Source organism: Orcinus orca, chromosome 5, assembly GCF_937001465.1.
Source record: "Orcinus orca chromosome 5, mOrcOrc1.1, whole genome shotgun sequence".
In the NCBI taxonomy this organism is placed as follows: Eukaryota; Metazoa; Chordata; class Mammalia; order Artiodactyla; family Delphinidae; genus Orcinus; species Orcinus orca.
In genome coordinates, this window is record NC_064563.1 from 64,083,445 (window position 1) to 64,094,866 (window position 11,422).

The 11,422-nt window shown below is 41.0% G+C and overlaps 1 non-coding gene and 1 pseudogene across 1 annotated transcript; one reads left to right on the plus strand and one right to left on the minus strand.

The window, feature by feature from the left end:
- Positions 1-5,428: 5,428 nt before the first annotated feature.
- LOC101287328 (40S ribosomal protein S20-like) lies at positions 5,429-5,774 on the plus strand (annotated as a pseudogene).
- A 2,180-nt stretch (positions 5,775-7,954) lies between these two features.
- LOC117196080 (U6 spliceosomal RNA) lies at positions 7,955-8,059 on the minus strand. Its single transcript, XR_004476082.1, has one exon. It is a non-coding gene; the product is annotated as a U6 spliceosomal RNA (small nuclear RNA).
- Between the last annotated feature and the right edge of the window lie 3,363 nt (positions 8,060-11,422).

Consider the following 11,422-nt stretch of genomic DNA (forward strand, 5'->3'; position numbering starts at 1 on the left):
CAATCCTATATCTAACAATGGGGAATTGGCTTCAATATTTTATGATCCTCTATATATAATGAAGGGCAAAGCAGTCGTTAGAAATGATGATGAAATCATAATTTATTGTGATAAAAATGTCTATGATATACTTTCAAGTGAAAATAGAAAGGTTACCAAGTCATATGTATACATATACATGCACATGGTTTAGTGGTGAGTCAGTCTACCTGGTTGAGAACATGGTCTTTGGGGTCAGACTGATCTGGGTTTGAATCCAGGCTGTGTCATATACCATCTATGTGACTTTGGACAAGTCTCTCACCTCTCTGAACTTTGGTTTCCTCATTGCTAAAGTGCAAAGCTAATATTTTTATCTTATGTTAAATAACATATGTAAAGCACTTAGTACATATGTAGTATTTAATAAATGGTAGTTGCTTCTCTAAGACTCATACGTATCAGGCACAGAAAGAAATCAGAAATGATATTGCAAGATGATATTCCAAGATGTTGAAAGTGATCATCTCTCAGTTTTAATTTAGTTTAATTAATTGTAAGCAACATTGACTTCTTGAATATGAAAAAGTGCATTAAGGGCTTCCCTGCTGGCGCAGTGGTTGAGAGTCCGCCTGCCGATGCAGGGGACACGGGTTCGTGTCCCGGTCCGGGAAGATCCCGCATGCCGTGGAGCGGCTGGGCCCGTGAGCCATGGCTGCTGAGCCTGCGCGTCCGGGGCCTGTTGCTCCGCAACGGGAGAGGCCACAACAGTGAGAGGCCTGCGAAACGCAAAAACAAACAAACAAAAATTATGTATATACAAAACAAAAAAAGTGAATAAACCCTATATGTAATCTAGAAATATGCCAAGATAATAAATTATAGAGCAGTATAGGTAATGTGACCCCATTTGTGTGTGAAAAAAAATTAAAAAAAAATTTTTTTTAAGAAATATAAAGTTACTTTTGGTAAGTGATTATGGATGACCTAGCAAGGAGGGGCAAAGAAATCTTTTAATTTTACTTTAGATTCTATTTTAAGTTTTCACATGATTTTATTTTAAAATTTTTATTGGGACTTCCCTGGTGGCACAGTGGTTTGGAGTCCACCTGCCAATGCAGGGGACACTGGTTCGATCTCTGGTCCAGGAAGATCCCACATGCCACGGAGCAACTAAGCCTGCAAGCCACAACTGCTGAGCCCTCGTGCTGCAACTGCTGAAGCCCGCACGCCTAGAACCCATGCTCTGTAGCAGGAGAGGCCACCGCAATGAGAAACCCGCACACTGCAGGGAAGAGTGGTCCCCGCTTGCTGCAACTGGAGAAAGCCCGTGCGCAGCAACGAAACCCAATGCAGCCAAAAGCAATAAATAAATAGAAATAAATACATTTAAAAAAAGAGAAAAAATTTTAATTAATTGTTAAAATAATAAGTGCTCTGAGATCTTTCAACAGAAAGAAAGATAAAAAGAGAGAGGAAGAAAAAAAACTGCTTTTCATTCAAGTCTACCTTTGCCTAGTCTGAAGAAATACGGTTTTCAAAGCTGTAAAAAGGACCTTGCAATTACTTCAAAATTTAGCAACTTTCCAATTCAGATGAAAACTGTGACAATTCTGCCACTGTATCATAATACTTGTGAAACGTTTGACTTTTTCTACTAAAATATTACTAATATTTATTGAGCATTTATTAAGATAAAAAAGAGAAAGGTGAGAAAAGGTAACTTTCTTAAGAAAGAGAGCTAATCTTTCACTACTTTCTCGTATAAAAAAACATTACAGAGGGCTTCCCTGGTGACGCAGTGGTTGAGAATCTGCCTGCCAATGCACGGGACATGGGTTCGAGCCCTGGTCTGGGAAGATCCCACATGCCGCAGAGCGGCTGGGCCCATGAGCCATGGCCGCTGAGCCTGCACGTCCAGAGCCTGTGCTCCGCAACAGGAGAGGCCGCGACAGTGAGAGGCCCGCACACCGCGATGAAGAGTGGCCCCTGCTCGCCACAACTAGAGAAAGCCCTTGCACAGAAACGAAGACCCAACGCAGTCAAATAAATAAATAAATAAAATAGATTTATTTAAAAAAAAAATTACAGAAAAACAGGTATGGCACTTCTCACGTATCTTTTTTGGCTTCTTTCCATAATTTTCTGCCTTTTCCCTTTAATATGAAATTCCACAGACTAAACTCAATAAACTTAAAAAAATAAACCTAGGGAGTTCCCTGGTGGCCTAGTGGTTAGGATTCTGGGCTTTCATTGCCATGGCCCCGGTTCAGTCCCTGGTCAGGGAACTGAGATCCTGCAAGCCATGCGGCTCTGGGAAAAAACATAAAAACAAAAAAACCACCTATTTCTTTCTTAATACAGGAGTAATAGGTGTTCATTATAGAAAAGAAAAATAAAACACTTATAAGGCCACCCCAGAGACAATCGTTGTTAACATATTGGTGTGAAATCACATTGGTATTTTTACATGTATGCTATATTCTGTTATCCATCACTAATGGCTGTATGGTATTACCTTTCATGAATTTACGAGGATTTATATAATTAATCCCCTATTGCTGGACATTTAGATTGCCTCTAGCTTTTTGTCTTTGTTTTTTTTTTAATAAATTTTATTTATTTATTGTTGGCTGCATTGGGTCTTCGTTGCTGCGTGTGGGCTTTCTCTAGTTGTGGCAAGTGGGGGCTACTCTTCATTGAGGTGTGCGGGCTTCTCATTGCGGTGGCTTCTCTTGTTGCAGAGCACGGGCTCTAGGCGTGTGGCCTCAGTAGTTGTGGTACACGGGCTCAGTAGTTGTGGCTCACGGGCTCTAGAGCACAGGCTCAGTAGTTGTGGCGCATGGGCTTTGTTGCTCTGCGGCTTGTGGGGTCTTCTCCCCTGCATTGGCAGGTGGATTCTTAACCACTGTGCCACCAGGGAAGCCCTGGCTTTTTGTCTTTGTGATAAACATTCTTATAGTTGGGTATTTGTGTACAACTATGACTATTTCCTTGGAATAAATTCCTAATAATGTAACTGCTGAGTCAAAGTTCAACAAAAATTTAGGATTTTAATGCATATCAATAAATAATTGTTAAAAAGAATCAGTGAATGGTTGTGAGCTTATGGCAAAAAGGAGACATCTGTGGAGGAGGTATCCTCAGTCAGGCTCAGAAGTTGAGTTGGTGGATGGATAACTAGAGAAGTTCTTAAGCCATTTTTGGGTCAGGAGAATAAAAAAGGTGGAAGAATCTCCACATTCTTATTCAAGAAAGGACGCTTAACCTTCTTATTACAGCCAGTTCCTGGTGCTGCTCTACAGTTATCTCATAAAAGAATATTTAAAACACAGAAAAAGAGCAAGTCTTTATCCAGCCTCTCTCCTGCAATTGTGACTGTTCAGAATCTACTCAACTTTCAAGGAGTAGTTTAAGTCTTTCCTTCTTCATGAAGCATCCCTGACTCTCAAGGATTTCTTCCTTTATTAATGCATAGCATCTCTTGTCTTCATTCTCATATTCAAGAATCATTTTTGAAACCACTTTGTGCCAACACTCTGCTTGTTTATCACTCTAATCTTCACAAATATCATATGAGATGGTTATTATCATTCTCAGTTTATAGATGGGGTCCTGAAGCTGGGAGATTAAGTAACATGCCACTGTGATACAAAGAGGCTAATTCAGAATGAAACCAAAGTCCTTCACTCTCTTGAACTTTTGAAATCTATTTTTCCTAAGAGGTAGGAAAAGGCAGAAAGGGAAGCATATACAAAAGTAGAGGGAGAATGAAAGTGAAAAGAAAGAGCAGTGGGTTAGGTCATTGCTGGGAAGACTTCAGCATGTCTGGCACAGAGGATCCTGGATGAAGTGGCAGGAGATGCAGTTGGGAAGGAAAGCTGGGGCTGGGATCTTTTTTTTTTTTTTTTTTTTTTTTGCGGTACGCGGGCCTCTCACTGTTGTGGCCTCTCTCGTTGCGGAGCACAGGCTCCGGACGCGCAGGCTCAGCGGCCATGGCTCACGGTCCCAGCTGCTCCGCGGCTACTGTTTAAAGCATGTATTTCTTTTTTTAAAAATATTTATTTTGGCTGTGCTGGTTTTAGCTGCGGCACACAGGATCTTTGTTGCGGCATGCAGACTTCTTAGTTGCAGCACGCAAACTCTTAGTTGTGGCGTGCTTGTGGGTTCTAGTTCCCGGACCAGGGATGGAACCTGGACCCCCTGCATTGGGAGGGTGGAGTCTTACCCACTGAACCACCAGGGAAGTCCCTAAAGCATGTATTATTAAGTACCACATACAGGTTCTCAATAAACAGATGTTGAATGAATGAATGAATGAATTGAATCCTCAGAGTTTTGTCAGAGTATCTATAGCATTCTCAGGATGTTAGATATATAAATACATCAGTCACTAGTTGATCATGTTGTCTTTAGCTGATTTGAGAGACCGCACTCAAAACCATTAAATTCCTTTTGTTTTGATTCTGTCTACACCAAATGAACTTCTGATGACCAGTTTCCAAGCTATCTTGATATCTTGAATAAGAGGACCTTGGATTCAATGAACAGGAGTAACATCTATTTAAAAATGGCATGTTGTCATCTGGCTTAAATCTCTGTTTCTTTCTTTCCTAATTTAAAACAGTTTTATTGAGGTGAAATTCACATACCATACAATTCACCCATTTAAAATGTATGTTTCAGGAAGTTCCCTGGTGGTCTAGTGGTTAGGACTCAGCGCTTTCACTGCGGTGGCCCGGGGTTAATCCGTGGTCGGGGAACTGAAATCCTGCAAGCCACGTAGCGCATGGGCAAAAAATAAATAAATAAATAAAATAAAATTGTTCAAAATATTAAAATATAAAGTGTACATTTCAATGGTTTGTAATATATTCACAGAGTTGTACAACTACCACCAGAATCTAATTTTACATCTTTTTCTCATCCCCAAAAGAAACACTGCGCCTATTAGCATCGTTGCCAAACCACCACTACCTCCCCAGACCCAGGCAAACACTAATTACTTTGTCTATAGATTTGTCTATTCTGGACATTTTATGGTTATAAAAATCATAATGTATATATATATATATATTTTTTTAATGACTGGTTTCTTTCTTTGAGCATCCATGTGTGAAAACACATACATGGATGTGTTTTCCATCCATGTTGTAGCATGTATCAGTTCTGATTGCTTTTTATAGATGAAAATACTCCATTGTATGGATATGACACATTATATTTACCCATTCGTCAATTGATAAACATTTTGGGTTGTTTCCACTTTTGCCTATTGTAAAGAACACTGCCATCGCCACTTGACCCTGTTTAAAACTGTTCAACGGCTCTCTTGGAGGAAGCCGCGGTCTCCGCTGCAGTGGAGCCTCGGGCCATCCGACCCTGCTCCTGACTCACCACTGTTCGCTCTCGCCGAGGAACAAGTCGGCCGGGAAGCCACGCCGCAGCCATGGCATTTAAAGATACCGTAAAGCCCGAGGTGGCGATTCACCGGATTAGAATCACCCTCCCCAGCTGCAGCTTGAAGACTTTGCAGAGGGTATGTGCTGACCTGATCAGAGGCACGAAGGAAAAGAATCTCAAAGCGAAAGGACCGGTTCGGATGCCTACCAAGACTCAGAATAACTACAAGGAAAACTCCTTGTGGTGAAGGTTCTAAAACTTGGGATTGTTTCCTGATGAGGATCCACAAGTGACTTATTGACCTGCACAGTCCTTCTGAGATTGTCAAGCAGATCACTTCCATCAGTATTGAGCCAGGAGTCGAGGTTGAAGTCACCATAGCAGATGCTTAAATCAACATTTTTAATAAATTGATAATCAGTTGTTAAAAAAAAACACACAATGCCTTCCCTTTTTTCTATTTATTTATTTAGGCTGCTTTGGGTCTTTGTTGCTGTGCGGGCTACTCTTCGTTGGGGTGCGCAGGCTTCTCACTGCGGTGGCTTCTCTTGTTGCAGAGCACGGGCTCTAGGCGCGCAGGCTTCAGTAGTTGTTGCACGTGGGCTTCAGTAGTTGTGGCTCCCGGGCTCTAGAGAGCAGGCTCAGTAGTTGTGGCACACGGGTTTAATTGCTCTGCGGCACGTGGGATCTTCCCGGACCAGGATTGAACCCGTGTCCCCTGCATCGGCAGCCGGATTCTTAACTACTGTGCCACCAGGGAAGTCCCCCCTTTCTTTTTTTTTTTTAAGAAGATGTTGGGGGTAGGAGTTTATTAATTAATTAATTAATTTTTGCTGTGTTGCGTCTTCGTTTCTGTGCGAGGGCTTTCTCTAGTTGTGGCAAGTGGGGGCCACTCTTCATCGCGGTGCGCGGGCCTCTCACTATCGCGGCCTCCCTTGTTGCGGGTCACAGGCTCCAGACGCGCAGGCTCAGTAGTTGTGGCTCACGGGCCTAGTTGCTCGGCGGCATGTGGGATCCTCCCAGACCAGGGCTCGAACCCGTATCCCCTGCATTAGCAAGCAGATTCTCAACCACTGCGCCACCAGGGAAGCCCGCCCCCCACCCATTTAAAAAAAAAATTTTTTTTTTTTTTGTTTTGTTTTTTTATGGTACACGGGCCTCTCACTGTTGTGGCCTCTCCCGTTGCGGAGCACAGGCTCCGGACGCGCAGGCTCAGCGGCCATGGCTCACGGGCCCAGCTGCACGGCGGCATGTGGGATCTTCCCAGACCGGGGCACGAACCCGTGTCCCTTGCATCGGCAGGCGGACTGTCAACCACTGCGCCACCAGGGAAGCCCCCCCCCCCATTATTTTTAAGACAGCGTTCAAAACACTATATATGGTTTTCGTTGCGCAGCAAATTTTGGCCCCAGTGATTGCTCCAGCCTGGTTTTGAACTCCTCCTATTGTGTTCTGTGCTCCATCCATACCATCATTCTCTCACTTCTTCAAAGCTGCCACCTCCAGGTTTTTGTGTCCTTCCCTCTTCCTAGAGACCACCACCTCTTTATCCACCCACTTCTTCCCTCCCCTACTTAGTTAATTCCAAATTCTTATCTGAATTCAAATATTTTCTCAGAGAAGAATTTTCTGAAATTGATTTCCTTATCCCCTTTCCCACCCTACCCCTCAGCTAGGGTAGGTTCTCTGTTTTATTTTCTCAGCTCCTTATTCTTTTTTCTCAAAACATTTATCTCAATTTATGATTATGCATATATTTTTATGATCATCTAAATGATGTTTATTTCCTCCAGTAAATAGGTTTTGAAATTGTTTTTGCCCCTATTGCATGTCTAACAGTAAACATAGTACCTTGCCATTAGTAGATAATAAATATATCCTGGCTGACAATATGAATAAAGAAAGAACACCAGATTTCTGGCTTGGATAACTGATTGATCATGAAGTCATTAATTAAGTTAAGGAATGCAAGATGAGAAATATTCCTGAATCGGGCCAGGAAAAGAGGAGAAGTTAAGTGCTAAGAAACTTGTAGTTGAGGAAGTCCCAGTGGGGAAGGTCAGCAGGCAGTTGGACTATGAATTTAGAGCTGTGGAAAGAGATCTGGAATGGAGACAGATTCGGAAGTTATCAGCAAATAGCTTTTTGGTTAAGATCTTGGGAGCGGCTGAGCTTGCCCAGGAAGAACGTGTAGCATAAAAAGGAAAGAAGGCGGGAGACTAAATTCTAGAGACACACGAATTGAGAAACGGGCAAAAGAAGACTTAGAATAAAGTTTTTTTTTTTTTTCGGTACGCGGGCCTCTCACTGCTGGGGCCCCTCCCATTTAGAATAAAGTTTGAAGTGAAATATCAAAGACATGGGAGAAGAACCCTGCCAAATGCTTCAGAGGAAAGTTCTGAGTTCGATCATTTGGGTAAGGTGATGATCATCAGGTCTTTCCATTTTAAGGGATTTTTTTTTTAATTAAAAAAATTTTTTTAACCTCTTTATTGCAGTATAATTGCTTTACATTGTTGTGTTAGTTGCTGCTGTATAACAAAGTGAATCAGCTATACATCTATCCCCATATAAAAATATGGAATGGTTCACGAATTTGCATGTCATCCTCACGCAGGGGCCATGCTAATCTTCTCTTTCGTTACAATTTTAGTATATGTGCGGCTGAAGCGAGCACTTAAGGGATTTTTGAGCATCCTGTTTCTCAACTTTTCACCTAATGGTTTTAGCATCCGTTTATGATCCTTGACTGAATCAATTATCTCAGTCTGGATTGCTGAATGGTGATTTTTTTAAAATTCCATCATCCCCCTGCCCCTGCCCTGCCCCCTGCTTTCTTCTTCTAAATCCCTGTGTTGCTCTCAGGGAAAGTTTCCCTGGGCACCTCCCTCTTCTACTAGCCCATTGCTGGGATATTTCACCCATGGGCTGGGAACAGTAAAAGGCTCTTTCATGAGAAGCTTGTAAGGGAATGGAGAATGTGCTGGGAGGGAAATTTGCTAAACCTTTGGAAAGTATATCCAAAGGGATGAAGAATATTCCTTTTGGTAAATATGACCTCTTCTAGCCTTACACCTCACCTACAAAAAAAATGCAGAGATGTGATTTGTGCCAGATCACACGCTACATCCCTTTAGAGGCACTCTCTAAATACGATCCAACTTCTTCAGACAGCTTTCCAAGGCCTTTCAAGTCCAGGTAAGGTGCCTTTCATATGCACTCCTAGAGCACCTTGCCCTTCCCTCCCACATCAGTCAGCACACAGGATTGTAATGGCCACTTTACTCCCTTGAGGCCTCACCAGACCTCAGGTCAGTCTGGTTCCACAGTGTATTACTAACATTTAATCCAGGGCCTCACTCATAACAGGGACTCAAAAAAAAATGTGCTGGGTGAGTGAAGGATTGAACGGACAGCTGTATCTCGGGAAATAGCATTCTGTGGCTGGCGAGTGAGGGAGCCTGTGAGAAGTGGGCTGGCGAGGCTTCCCAAGGGGATGGGATTTTACCAGGAAGGCACAGGAGAGCCCTGGGGGGCTTTGAGCAGTAAATCAGGCTTCTACTGGATTTGTGATCCAAAAAGATCTCATTTAATCCTCTTAACAACTTGATGAGATAGTTATTCCTATCTCTATTTTACTGATAAGGAAACGGGCCTCAGAGAAATTAAGCAACTTGTCCAAGGACACCCTGCTAGGAAGTAAGTGGAATCAAGAAATGTGAAGTCCATCCTTTTTCTACCCCACCAGCCTGCCTCTCACCCTTTGTAGGAGTGAGAATAGATTCAGTAGCAGACTAGGACATAGACTAAATTGGTCAGGACTTTGCTAGGCTAAATAATACCCTGGCTCCCCAGTACTCACTTCTATCAATGAGTCAGAGATGAAACCAGACACATACATTTGCTTTACATGATGCACTTGCCTGGAGGTTGGCTGCTTATTTAAATTTTTTTCAATATTTGCATCTTGCTGCACCCTCTCTGTCTGAGATCACAAGGTGTAAATAAGGTTTACCTTGGCACAAGGGCAGAGGCAGAGGTCTGTGTGGAGCCACTGCTGGTTCAATAAATGGTTCTCAATAAATGTTGAAAATATATATTACTCAATATAAATCAGTTGGATGTTAGTTCCATAAGAAAGGGAGATATTGTAGACAAAATTTGTTTTAAAAAATATAATTAGTACTTAAAAACTTGGTGTAAATATGTATGCCTTCACATGAAAAATATGTGTGTGCATCTGTATATTTTTTTTTTTTAAAGAAAAAAGCATTGTTCAGACTTCCCTGGCAGTCCTGTTGTTAAGACTCCAAGCTTCCACTGAGAGGGCACGGGTTCAATCCCTAGTTGGGGAACTAAGATCCTGCATGCCTGTGGTGTGGCCAAAAAAAAAAAAAAAAAAAAAAAAAGAAAAAATAATAAAGAAAAAATCATTGCATAGAGGAATATGTTTTGAATAATCCCATATTGGAATTATTATAAATATCCATAAAAGTAAGTCTGGAAAGATAAATGCTAAAATATAAAAATGATATTATTTCCAGATGTAATAATATAGTCAAGATAACTTAAAATTTTCCCAGCTTTTGTCTTCTGCTAAGTTTTTGTTTTAAAATGAACATTCACTAATTTTTCAATTAGGAAAAAATGGTATAAAAAGAGATCGAACATCGACCAAAGCAAATCTTCTATTTATCTGGCTCCTGCTAGGTGCTGGCAAAGAGAAGGGGGCCTACACCCAGCTCTGTAGGAAAGAGATGGACACAACAGGAAAAACTTAAAAAATAGTTCATATTCTAATTTATTTCTTTTCTGTGAGGTTCTAGCTATTGTGTTAGATAGAGCTTTATATAGTTCATTTTGTATATTTATACACCCTTGCAAAGTAGGGTCTATTTATGCCTATTTTATGGGTAAAGAAAAAGGACACAAACAAGTCATGTGTGGAACGCATGCCTGTCATACTCCAAAAAGAGGCATTCAAGGCTGAGAGAAGGAGAAAAGACTTCGTCCTGACAGTGGTTGCAGACTGGTGACTTGTGTGGCCAGCACAAGTTTAATGGCAAGACATGATGAACCAGCACTAAGTTTTCATTTTTTTTTTTTAATTAAAATCTGAATGTCTTTACTTATGGTTATATAGTGGTTATAAGAGTATACTCTATAACTCGACTCTTCAGATTTAAATCCTCAGATTTTAATCCTCCTCTTAAAATTGTGCCTCAATTTTTTAATATGTAAAATGGGAGGTAGTAACGGTACATACCTCATACAGTTTTTATAAAGATGAAATAAGTTTATGCATGTAAAAGGTGTTTGCACAGTACCTGACATGTGGTGAGAGCTCAATAGTTAGCTTTCTTCTATTCCTATTCTGGATATCTGGAATCATACAATGTGTGGCTTTTTGTATCCACCTTATTTCACTTAGCATAATGTTTTCAAGGTTCATGCTGTTGTAGCATGCATCACTACTCCATTCCTTTTATGGCTGAATAATATTCCATATTATGGATTTACCACATTTTGTTTACCTGTTCATCAGTTGATGGACATTTGGATTATGTCAGTTATTGTGACTAGAGATGCTATGAATATTTGTGTACAAGTTTCTGTTTTTCAATGCTTTTGGACATATACTTTGCAGTGGAATTTCTGGGTCATCTCTCTCTCTCTTTCTTTCCTTCTTTTAAAAATTATGACCATCGTAGTTGGGTGTGAAGTGGTATTTTATCGTTGTTGATTTGCATTTCTCTAATGACTAATGAGGGTGAGCGTCTTTTAATACATCTGTTGGCCATTTGTATCTCTTCTTTGGAGAAATGTCTACTCAAGTCCTTTGCCCATTTTTAAATTAGATTGTCTCTTTGTTGTTGAGTTATAAATGTTCTATATCTATTCTGGATACTGGACCCTTATCAGATAAATGATTTGCAAATAATTTCTCTAATTCTGTGGGTTCTTTTCCCTCTCTTGATAGTCTCCTTTGAGGGAAAAACATTTAAAATCCTTTTTTTTTTTTGGCCATGTGACATGTGGG